Source organism: Piliocolobus tephrosceles, chromosome 1, assembly GCF_002776525.5.
Source record: "Piliocolobus tephrosceles isolate RC106 chromosome 1, ASM277652v3, whole genome shotgun sequence".
NCBI lineage: Eukaryota > Metazoa > Chordata > Mammalia > Primates > Cercopithecidae > Piliocolobus > Piliocolobus tephrosceles.
Window position 1 is genome coordinate 114508757 of NC_045434.1, and position 12480 is coordinate 114521236.

Sequence of the window (12480 nt, forward strand, 5' to 3'; positions counted from 1 at the left end):
CTTCCTTCCTTCCTTCCTTCTTTCTTTCCTTCTTTCTTTCTTCCTTTCCTCCTTCTTTTTTTTATGGTGGTTGGCTCTTGTTGCCCAGGCTGGAGTGCAGTGGTGCACTTGGCTCACTGCAACCTCCAGCTCCCAGGTTCAAGCAATTCCCCTGTCTCAGTCTCCTGAGTAGCTGGGATTACAGTCCTGCACCACCACACCCAGCTAATTTTGTATTTTTAGTAGAGACGTGGTTTCTCCATGTTGGTCAGGCTGGTCTCGAACTCCCAACCTCAGGTGATCAGCCCGCCTTGGCCTCTCAAAGTGCTGGGATTACAGGCATGAGCCACCACGCCCAGCCTCCCTCCATTTCTGCATGAATCAGATACGAACTTAATGTGCTGGGGTCTCGGGGGAACACATATGCCTTCGATGCCTTGAGCACTTCAGCATCATCTGTTTCCAGGATCATGGTGAAGAGGAGGGGAATAGGGACAATGGTTCCCTGTAGAAACCATTCTTCTGTGGGTACCAGAGTCACTGGCAACGAGTCACTGGAACCAGAGACAGGGTGGAAGAGGAAGAAAGTTCAGCTGCCATGCTGTGGCTGCTAGGACATGTTTAAGTTCATGGCATGTGGAAACCTTCCCATGGAATTTTAACTATAATTGAGGGAAAGTGCATTAGGCCAGAAATCCTAAAATAGTTTACAGACACAAGTTCCATGAAACATGAGCTACGAAAGTACTTATCACTTCACAGAGCACGGAGTGAAGAAATGGGCGTGTGAATCATCGTAACTGTTGAGATATGCATGTCACCTCATCTTCAATAGGGGAAAAGTTTTGAATCATTTTGAATATGAAGAAAACAACAGCCACCCTTTATATTTTAAACATATGTAGTTTCTCCATGGAAGAGTTCATTTTTCTCTTTACTTTCTGTAGCAGAGGTTGATTAGAAGAGAAAAGCAGAATGAAGATACCTTTAAAAAAGTAAATAAGTACACAACGGGATCTCTCACTAAGCACCGTGGAGAAACTGGCTTTGTGCCATCACCTTCACAGCTACAGTATTTTTCCTTTGGGAGGTGGCTGTCCACAGTCGGCAAGTCATTTTTTCAGTGTGTGTACCTACTGCATAAAGTATCTGATTCCACAGAGGAGCTTTTCACAGTTATGAGAGGAAAATAGGGAAGTGTTTGAGGCAAAATGAAATCTCTAGATGTCATAGTTAGTGCCAGGAAGAGTGTCTCCTCAGGGTGGAGGTCGCAGCTCTGCTATTATAGAGGATAACAAAGCTGTGTCAGACTGGGAAGAGAATGTCTTTAATAAAACCCACAGTGACACTTGAGACTGTCCAGGATAGCTGAGAAATTAGGAACCAAGTAATTGGATGTTTTCATCTCCAAAACACACTTCATACCACTTCTGAAAAAAATACCAGTGAAAAATCTTATTTTTTTTTCCTTTTAGAAAATTACTAGGCAGAAATCTCACAAGATGAAATTTCAGAGTAGCTTCCATGTTCATATGCTTAAAGTACTATACATCAGCTTTTTCCTATCCAATTGCACCAGAAAGATGGGGGAATATACATCGAGGTCTTATATTAAAGGTGGGCTCGTTCAAAACCAGCACTTAATCTAGGCCAGCACATGGTCTAAATGCTCCATGAGTAAAAGAATTGTCTCTGATTCACCCATAAGCCCTCCACCAACACAGCTTCACACAAAACCCAATGTATACTAGGCACCGAATAAATATTTACTAAGATCTTTTAAATTCTTAAAATCTAAAACTTACATATTTGATTTTTCGGAATAATCCTTGTGGTGGCTCCTAAGTGCAGCTTGGGATATAAAAGTTGACCCTATATGTTTTATATGTTCATTCAATTAAGCAGGCATCTCCGTAACACTGGGTGAAAGGCACAAGAAAAGAACAACATCATGGCAGATTTTGAGAGATGTAAAGGTAATGATAAGAACTCTGCCTAGAAAGACCTCCCAGTCTAGCTAGAAAGATCGACTTGACTAAAAGTTCATCATAATGGATGGCATGCTCAAATGGCCGGTAAACATAAAAAGATGCTCGACATTATTACTCATAGGGAAAATAAAATTAAAACCACAGGGAAACACCACTATACACTTTAGAAACAGCAAAAGAGAAAAAGATGCAAAATATCAAATGTTGATGAGGATATGGGGCACACAGAAATTTCATACATTGTGGGTAGTGTTGATGGGATAGGGCAATGAGGGAGTGAGGGAAGATAGGGACAGCCAGGCAGAAAATTACTTTTCAGTGTCTATGAAAGCTGAAAATATGCATACATTATGACCCAGCAATTAGACTTCTCCAAGGTACACACCTAATAGAAACACACATATATATTCATCAAAAATATGTACTAGAAAGTTTCAGCAGCCCTGGAAACTATGAAAATCTTCATACATTTTAGAATGGACAAATAAATTGTCACAGTGAGCAGTGAGAATGAACTATGCACAATGGTGCAGATTAATCTAAAAACCTAACATTAAACCCAACAAATGAGATACGAAAGAGCACATATGGTACTATTCCACGTATAAGTTCAAAAATAAGCCAAACGAGCATATGCTGTAAGAAGTCAGAATAGTAGTTGTCTTTTGGGAGTGGGGGCAATTAGTAAAGTTGAAAGGGCAGTTGAAGAGGGCATAAGAGGTGTTCTTGGGAGTGTGGTAATGTTCTGATTTTTTACTTGGCTGCCAGCTGTACCGGTGACTTTCGGTTTGTGAAAATTCATTGTTCTGTATACTTACTTAGGATGTGGCACATTTCTGTGTGTATGTTAGATTGATTTTATAGTTTTTTTGTTTTTTTGTTTTTTTTTAAGCCTGACTTATACACTGAAAAAGAATTATAAAGAAAATATTTAGGATTTGTGGTGGAGGGGGAATTGTAATTTCACACTTGGAGGTTCTGCATCCTGGTTCAAGCTTTTAACAATAATATATATTTATAAAAATTATGAAAATTTAAAATAAAAAAGCCATAACTAATTTCTGGTTTGAGGTTGGACAGGCAAGGAGCTTGGAAGTCACTACTGTCATCCTGACAAAGAAAAGCTGGATAAATTGAAAATCACTGACTTTTCTTGGACCCATCAGAGAACGGAGACTGTATAGGAAACCATCACCCTGAAATTTGGGGAGACAGGCATATCCAAGAGACACAGCCTAGATCTACATACCTGGAACAGAAGTCTCTGAAGCCATAAACTCTGAAGCCATAGACTCATAAAAACATTTAAAAGGGATTGTTGATGAATTTTTGGAGGTTGAGTGTGAATTACATGAGAGTGAGACACTTCTGTGGATCAAAGTCCTAGTGGAGCTCCACATTTTCATGCACTTTACTTCCAGGTTCTCACTCTAAAGATGTCCTGAGGCTCCAGCAGAAGGAAGGGATGATACTGGCGGTACTCGTATAAATCAGGAACAGGACCAAGATGCTTTTGGCTCAGTGACTCAGTTTGCAGTACTTCCCGTATCACCTGCTCTCAATAGGAGCTCTAAGTCTTAGTTCTGGACTGAGGAATGGGGAAATGTAGTGAAGCCTCCCAAACAAATAGTCAAGAAGGGTACGTACAGAGATTGCAGGGGTGTGGGTAGGAGGCAGGAAAACAGATTCAAGATAATGCCACATTTCTGTTATCTATTGCTAAGTAACAAAACACCCTAAAACTTTAATGGCTTAAACAATTACCATTTCATTCTGTCTTATAATTTTGGGGGCCAGAAATTTCAACAGGCTTCAGCTGAGTGATTCTTCTGCTTCACCTGGTATCAATTATAGTCCTTGATTGTATTCAGATGGTGCCTGGGGTGATACGAAGGGTCAGAGACAGATTCACTCACGTGCCAGCTTCCCTGGCAGAGAAGGCTGGAAAGTTGGGATCAGCTGGGCCCCACTCCCTCTCCGTGAAGTCTCAGGGTCTTTCCATGTGGTCATTCACATGGTAGTGGAACTACTCATGTCTCAGTTTAAGGCTCTAAAGTGACTGATGCAAAAGATAAGAAGTATCCAGAAACTGATGCTGTATCAGTTCCACCATTGTCTGTTGTTAAAAAAAAGTTGCAAATTCCATCAAATTAAAGAAGAGATAGAGATTCAGAGTTGTGACTCAATGGAAATAGCATCAACTAATCTGCTATATCAAACCAAAACTCCAAAACAGTAATGAAAAATTAATTTAAAAGTTCTAATTAAAGAAATCAACAAGTGGGAAATAAATGTATTTCAGATAAAAAATAAATGTATTTTTTATCTATACAATGCTAACACACAATGAGCAGAGAGGGAAAGCAAAACAAAACAAAACCAAACAGAAACATCTTGGTAACAACTTCAGTATAAAAACCTGAAGGATTTTCAAAAAGATACAGAGAAGCAATAATATGGAAAAAAATAGAACCGTATACTATGAAATACAAATAGCTAAGAAGAGTAAGTATATTAGAAATCTTGAATATTACAAATAAAGATTTAATTTTTTAAACATAAAGTTAGTGGAATAAACTTTCAACTAGTCACAGTCAATGATAAGCATTAGCGAACTGAAATGTGGTATTGATAAATTCACCTAAAATGCAATGCAAAATGATAAAGCTATTTTAAAAAGCAATTAAGAGACATAAAATGTCAGTTGAGACTCTCAGGTATACTTAAAAAAATTCAAAGTATAGAATAAAGGGAATAGATAAAAAATTCCAAGTCTGAATAAAAATAGATATTCTTAGATTAAAAGTATAAAACAAAGGTCAAGTTGAAAAACCAAAACTAAAATAATACTTAAGCAGAATTTAGTGAAACTGAATGAAGAATAGCTATACACACACACACAGTAACTATATATATATATGAATAACTCTATAAGAATAACTATACATATAACTATATATTCATATATATAAACTTTCCAGAAAGAATAACTACTTATCTACAAAAAGTAAAATGGATAAAATTGGCAATAAAATTTCATTGGCAGCAATACGACTAGGAAACAATAGAAAATATCTTTTGAAAATGGAAAGAAAACTGTCAATCTGGAAGTCTATCTCAAGGTATACTATCATTTTACACTGAAGAAATAGCAAAAAAAAAAAAAAAAAAAAAAAAAAAAAGACATTTTCAGACACAGAGTAAGAGAAATTACTACTCACAGACCCTTGATGAAACAACTATTAAGGAAGGTGCATCAGTAAGAAAAACAGTAAATACAAAGCGGTAAAAAGATGAAAAAAAAATGAGTGATTGAAAGAATTAAAGAACATTCTTGCTACATTTAACTACCTGAAAAATGAAGAAATATAGACAACAATAAGAAAGAAAACAGAAGGATGGAAGGTCAGTGTATGTACGTATAGCTAAGATCTTTTCATTTAAAAAGTGTTGATATATTAAATAATTTTAAATTTTGGTAAAAAAATTTTATTAAAATATAATAGATCTCCATATAGATTCATCTCAAAGACATTTTTTTCTAGGTAAAAGAACCCAATCTGAAAATATTACATATTCTATGATTACATTAAGATGAAAAAGGGAAAACTTTTGAGACACAAAACAGATCAGTGACTGCCAGATTTTAGGGGTAGTAGGAGGGTCTGACTACACAGGTCAGCAGGAGAAAATAGTGCATTTGGAATTGTTTAGAATTCTGACTGCAGTGATAGTTACAAGAATCTGCACATGCACTGCAATTCATAGAATTGTACACCAAACAGATAGATGAATGCTACTGTATGTAAATTTAAAAACAAACAAAAATAATTGTAACCAATAAAATAATAGCAATACAATTTATAGTTTCTATCCAGTAGAAAGGGAAAAAAGAATAGAAAAGTTATTCTACCATGAGTCAGGAAATTATAAAAAGCAAACAAAGAAATAAAGTAAGTAAGGTCTTATAAACAGAAAACAAGGTAAAACAGTAGTAGGTAGTACTGGCAGTGGTGGTAGCAATAGCATTCACTGTGCATTTGCTATGCACCATTTAAAGCATTTTACATACATTAACTGATTGATTCTTTGCAATTAGGTAGATACTATTAAAACCAACGTTTTCCAGATGACAAAAGTAAGATATATATAAGTTAAACAAATAATCCAAATCACAAAGTTAGGAAAATTTGAAACTGATATTTGGAAATAGGAATAAGTACAAGTCAGCCAAGAATAACAATAAATATAAATGGATTAAATTCTATGAGATTGGATTTTTTTTAAAGTACAGTTATGAGACATGTCTAAAGCAAAATTACATGGAAAGGCAAAACAATAAAAAGGTTTTTAAGAAACTCTTCTAGTAAAATACTAACTAAAGAAAATGTAAGACAAAAAAATTAAGCTATAGCAATATTAATATAAGACAAAGTAAAATTTAAAGCCAAAATAACTATTAGGGATAAAGAGGAACATTAAATAATTATAACAGAATAATCCAGTAAAACTACAGAAGAGAGGAGAGGGGAATTAATTCTCTCACAAATGTGAAGGATCATTTCATGGAGTAAGTAGCATTTGAGTTCTTCCTTAAAGAATGAACTGAATATTAGGATAGTTGTAAATAAAGGGAATATTAAGGAAATGGGAAAAGACATTATTTAATGTGCCTGAAGAGATATCTGTGCGTGAATAAGTATATTTGCATTTTAACAGGTTACATGTTATATGTCTGCTGAATTGCCTGCCTTCGGTAGGAAGTATAGACTGGAAGACCAGTTAAGAGGTTTGAAACATTCTAGGCAAACCGATGTGTGAAATATGCGCCTGATTTTCTTTCTCCTCCCAACCTAATCATCTACAATATGTGATCAAGAATACAGAATGGATAGTGTGGAGCAAAGGAAATAAAAAAGCACAAGAGGTAATGTCTTTAGCAATCTTTTCTCTCCTTTGTCACAGAAGTGACCACCCACTCCCCAAACACAGGAACTCATAAGACAAAAGGGAAATAAAGAAGAAATCCTTGTTACACAATAAGGGAAACTTATATGAGGATTACAAGTGAGAACTGGAGGGCTATTTAACAAGTTGGCACAAGGGTAGAGCGAGATTCAGATTGGGAGATGGAGGACAATTTAAAATGTGGTCAGGAGACAAATTCAGGGACTTTAGCAAGATGATTCTGGGAACAAACACACAAAAGAAAGGCAAAGTTTCCGGGTCTCCATGCCCAAGAGTGATAGTTGCCCAAGGAGTAAAGTTTACACTATCATTATCTGGAGAATCAGGGAATAGTTTAAAACTGTACATTTAGAGGACAGTGTTAAAAAAACAAACAAATAAATGTACAAGTTTTTGAGGATAATATAGATATGACTTGAAGAATATTTGAATCATTTGCTTCAGTTTTAATTTTAAAAAAATTGAAAAGATTTGCAGTACTCAAAATTGAGCTGTGCTGCTTGGAATGCTAGGGCAAACAGAAGCAAACACAGTAAATGTTCAGTATGAGAGTAAACAAAACTCAAGAGAGGGATATCAATAACAAAAATAATGCTGGCCAGAGAAAGGAACTGAGTCATAACCTTCCTAAGAAAAACATACTGACTCAGTTTTTTATCTATACAATGCTAACACACAATGAGCATGTGGTAAATATTTGTTGAATGAATGAATAAAAAGTCACTATGGAGAGTAATAGGAGGGGCTCAGGGAGGAAACTGATTTTTGAAATAGAAAATCAAGCCCTCCTTTACATAAAGCAGTTATGTGGGCCGGGCGCGGTGGCTCACGCCTGTAATGCCAGCACTTTGGGAGGCCGAGGCGGGCGGATCACAAGGTCAGGAGATCGAGACCACGGTGAAACCCCGTCTCTACTAAAAATAAAAAAAATTAGCCGGGCGCGGTGGCGGGCGCCTGTAGTCCCAGCTACTAGGGAGGCTGAGGCAGGAGAATGGCGTGAACCCAGGAGGCGGAGCTTGCAGTGAGCCTAGATAGCGCCACTGCACTCCAGCCTGGTGGACAGAGTGAGACTCCGTCTCAAAAAAAAAAAAAAAAAAGCAGTTATGTGAAAATGAGAGAACTATATGATCAAAGGGCAACCAGTGGCCCTAATTTTTTCATTTTAAAAAGACTTTGAAATATTTCTCATGAAAGAGTATTAAAAGGACTGTGAAACAACAACAAAAAAATCTCTAAAGGGTTGGCCAAGAAGGGAGAATGATTTGGTTAAGCCTTTCACCTGGACACATGTTCCCCTAATGTTCCCCTGCAGCCTAATGGGAATCTTCATGAAAATCTTACGAAAGACTCAAAAAGAAACCCAAGACACTGTGATCAAGAGAACACAGACTGTTTAAGCTCAACCACAGACCATATGATTAGCTGATATGCTACCAAGTATTATTAATATGTTATTTTGTTATTAACAAGAAATATGCTATATAACAAGAAACATGTTATTTTGAAATGGAGGGTGCTAGGATTATCTTTGTCACTCTTGTACTTACCTAACAAAGAGTGAATGACCAAAAGAATGTTTATTGAATGACTAAATGAATGAATGTTAATACTAATAGCTAACCATAGAACCCACCCTAATGTATCAGTCAGAGAATATGGTGAAAGAAAGGAATGGTTACAAAAGCAGTATCCAAGAATCTGGCATTGTCACTAGAGTATATATCTGGCTAAAGAAGGAACAAATCATAGTACTTGTCATGTGTAGTACTTCTAACAAATTGAGAGAAAACCCCGTGATTCCATTAAGATCAAACAAAAGCTGATGCTGAAAGAGTCTAGAGAAAAGTGTCACTGCTTCACAGAAACTAAACAAACACATCCTGGTCCAGAAGGTTACTGATTGATAAAATGGATTATCACAAAGACATTGAGTAAGCCAAGAGGATTTGTATTTTTTTAAGGGTGATAATGGATTTCTTAGGGATATTCCATCATGGCTTCCACTGAAATAGTCACTTTACTTTAAGAGGACCAGAGTTGGGTCTCTGAATTAATTATGGTAATTTTGAAGTATCTATGTGAGAGGAGGACTGTGTGTATGAATAAGTAAGTGTCACTTAGTAACATTTTCTGATGAATAAAACAGTTTAAAATTGGAAATCTGTGTCCTCTGGTAATTTCTTCTAAGCCTTCTTTCCTGTGAAATCGCTTTTCAGAATTAACACACCTAGAAGACATTCATTAAACATTTGTTGAATGGATGAATTTTGATGTGACATTGAGATAATATTTAGTATTACTATAAAGTAGTATCCAGTACATATTTTTAATAAGCAAATGTTTTGCAATGATTATAGGACTGCAACAAAATTTAATACGTGTGTAGAAGTTACAAAGACACAGACCTACAGTGAGTTAGGGTTGTGCTTCACATATTCAGAAGGCTCACTAGGGCTTTTTTTTTTTTTATGGCTTAAATACAACATGTGTAATGTGTGCCAAATTCCAGAACTAGAAATAGAAAAAAATAATAATAATAAAATTGGTGAAGAGATCTGGCTACATGAGAATACATAAAATAATTAATTAAGAAAAACGGGGCCATAACTGAAGGTACTAAAATCATGAAATGATATATAGGAAATACGGTATTATTAAGAAGACTTTGGACTACTACAAGAAGGGTGCACTTTTAAAATCTTGAGTTTATTTTAGCACTATATCAAGAAATTTCAACTTTTCAAAGTGAGAAATAATTTCTATAATTCATTGTTGACTAGAAAATTTCAATAAAAAATAGCAATTTCAGAAGAAACTAAATAATAAATTGCTGCACAGGAAATTCATAGGAAGCGTAAAATATTTTGGTGTCTCATTCCTTATATCTTTAAGTCAAAATCAGTTGTCCCCAGAATATAGCCCATTGCTCCATTAATAGAGACAGAATACAGGACTAAACACACCATGAGCCAAGTTTACAGGGGATTTGGAAAGCCTGCGTGTGATATCAAGTCAAACAATTTTAGAGCCAAACGCCCTATGAAACCACACAGTGCAATGTTCTCATTTTACATAATGAGAAAACTGAGACCCAAAGAGATTAAGTATCTTGCCTGAGGTCACACAACTAACAAAAGGCAGAAACTTGCTAGAATCTAGACTCCTCAGTCCCTAGTTCTAAGTTCTTTCTCTTCCATGTTTACTCTCCTCAAAACACAAAAATACGAAGGGGAACAAAAGAAGCAGACACACAAGTACTGAACTTTTGGACAAATATTATTTCTCCCCACTAAAGATGGGCATTAAAATCTTTGATTTCTTGTGATATAATTTTATTTTGTCTTTGTATAAGCAGACTAGAGTTTGGAGATAAGGATATAGTTTTTACTGTTCTGGAAAATGTCAAGCATATACAAAAGCAGACAGAATAGTATAATGAAACTGTCATGGCCCGGCGCGGTGAATCACGCCTGTAATCCCAGCACTTTGGGAGGCCAAGGCGGGCGGATCACGAGGTCAGGAGATCAAGACCATCCTGGCTAACACGGTGAAACCCCGTCTCTACTAAAAAATACAAAAAAAATTAGCCGGGCGAGGTGGCGGGCATCTGCAGTCCCAGCTACTCGGGAGGCTGAGGCAGGAGAATGGCGTGAACCCGGGAGGCGGAGCTTGCAGTGAGCTGAGACCAGGCCACTGCACTCCAGCCTGGGCCACACAGCGAGACTCCATCTCAAAAAAAAAAAAAAAAAAAAGAAACTATCATGTACTCACTATCCACCTTCAATAATTATCTCAATACTAATCTTGTGTGATCCATTCCCTACTTAATCCTGTCTCCTTCCACAATATAATATTGAAAATGCAGAACATCTAAATAAGCTGTACTGATGAAAGTCACACTAGAATCTACCTTTGACACTGCACCTCAAAGAATAGGAAAAAAATGTGCATTATCATAAGGGTCTGGGAATAGGATTATTATTTTTGTATAATCACAGTAAGTGACCCAATTTAATGCATAGAAAATTATGTTAATAAAGATGAGCTTATGATTTAAAATAACAGTAGCCAGGTGGATGGCAATGTTTACATACCATGGTGCACCAGATAATCAGTTATATCCATACATCCAAATGATCCTGGGCAAGGTGCCACACAGAGAAAGAAAAATGGATCCTACTCTGTCACTACATGAATGTGTATTCTAATGTCATGGCGGGGATTAGATAGGGAGCACCACAGGGGAAACTCTGCAGGGAAAACCAGTGGAGCCTGGAGACAGAGGGCCAAAATCTCATCCAAGCCAGAATGTAGTCCTGCCCAAATCTGTTGAACTCTCTGAGTGTCGCCTTATCAGCATAAAAAGAGTAGCCAAGATGGCCTCTGAACACCCTTCCATATCTAACACTCAGTGAGTCTAAATATTGTCAACCCATTCTTATATAATATGCAGAACTTCAAAGATATTATTTCATTTTGAAACTAAATGTTGAAAAATTGCTTCATCTGCCACACAGTTTTTAAAGAACAAAATTCCAAAGTATTGATGATTGCTATTTCTCATTAGATTATGTCTAATGAGAAGGCTCTGTGACTATGTAATTGGCTGTTGTAGAGGGCAGCATTTGGGAGTGGCAGTAAGCCAGCAGAGACCTACCTAGTTTCAGCACAGCTGACCCCTGTAACTAAGGGCTGCAGAAGTAATCAGACCGCATTTCCTGTGTCACAAACCTGAAGGTATCATACAGACATACACAGCGCCCACTGTCGGTTGGTCAGATTTAGCAACTAAAAATACTGCATGCTCAGTTAAAACTTTTCAGGTAAACAACAAATAGTTTTATACTAAACCTTTATACGCTAAACATTGTATAACAACAATATTCATTGTTTACAATGAATTCAAACTTAACTGGTTGTCCTGTAGTTTATTTGGTAACCTTAACCCCAACATGCATGCATAGCGTGTGCACACACACACACACAGACACACCACACAGAATGACAAGGTTTTCATATGCTCTTAGTCTGACACTATTATAGAAAAACGTGATGTTAGAGCTGATATTTGTGAGAATGCACATACTTTCCTAAAAGATACAGATCATCCATAATTAGAATAAAATATTTTTCTTTTTTTATCTAGAATTTAAAATGGATATTGATATTGACATGTAGAACTTTTTTTTTTACCCAACATACTTAGTTTATTAATCAAACTCATAACAGATTTTCCATAGAGAAACTAGTTTCCCTTTGACAAGTAGTTCTTGCCTGGGTGTTATGTTGGCATCATTTACTGTACTCCTCACAGGAAGTTGAAGCAGAGAAAGGTTGTGTTATTTTTTCAAGGACACACAGCTATCAAAGAGCAGAATTAAACAGAAGACAGGACCCAAGGACTCCGAGTCCATCCCACTACTTCCCACCATCTACTTTCCCCAACTTCCATGGGATAAGATGTTTAAAAATCAGCATATTAACAGTTATGACTTACTGAGTGTTCATTATGTGCCAGGCAGTGTGCCAAGTAGTTCATATA

General features: G+C 36.5%; 1 protein-coding gene across 11 annotated transcripts in view; it reads right to left on the reverse strand.

Annotated features, from left to right (window-relative positions):
• The window catches only part of NTNG1 (netrin G1), a 355336-nt gene that overhangs the window by 287586 nt on the left and 55270 nt on the right, over nucleotides 1-12480 (reverse strand). The gene's annotated exons all lie outside the window — the stretch shown is intronic.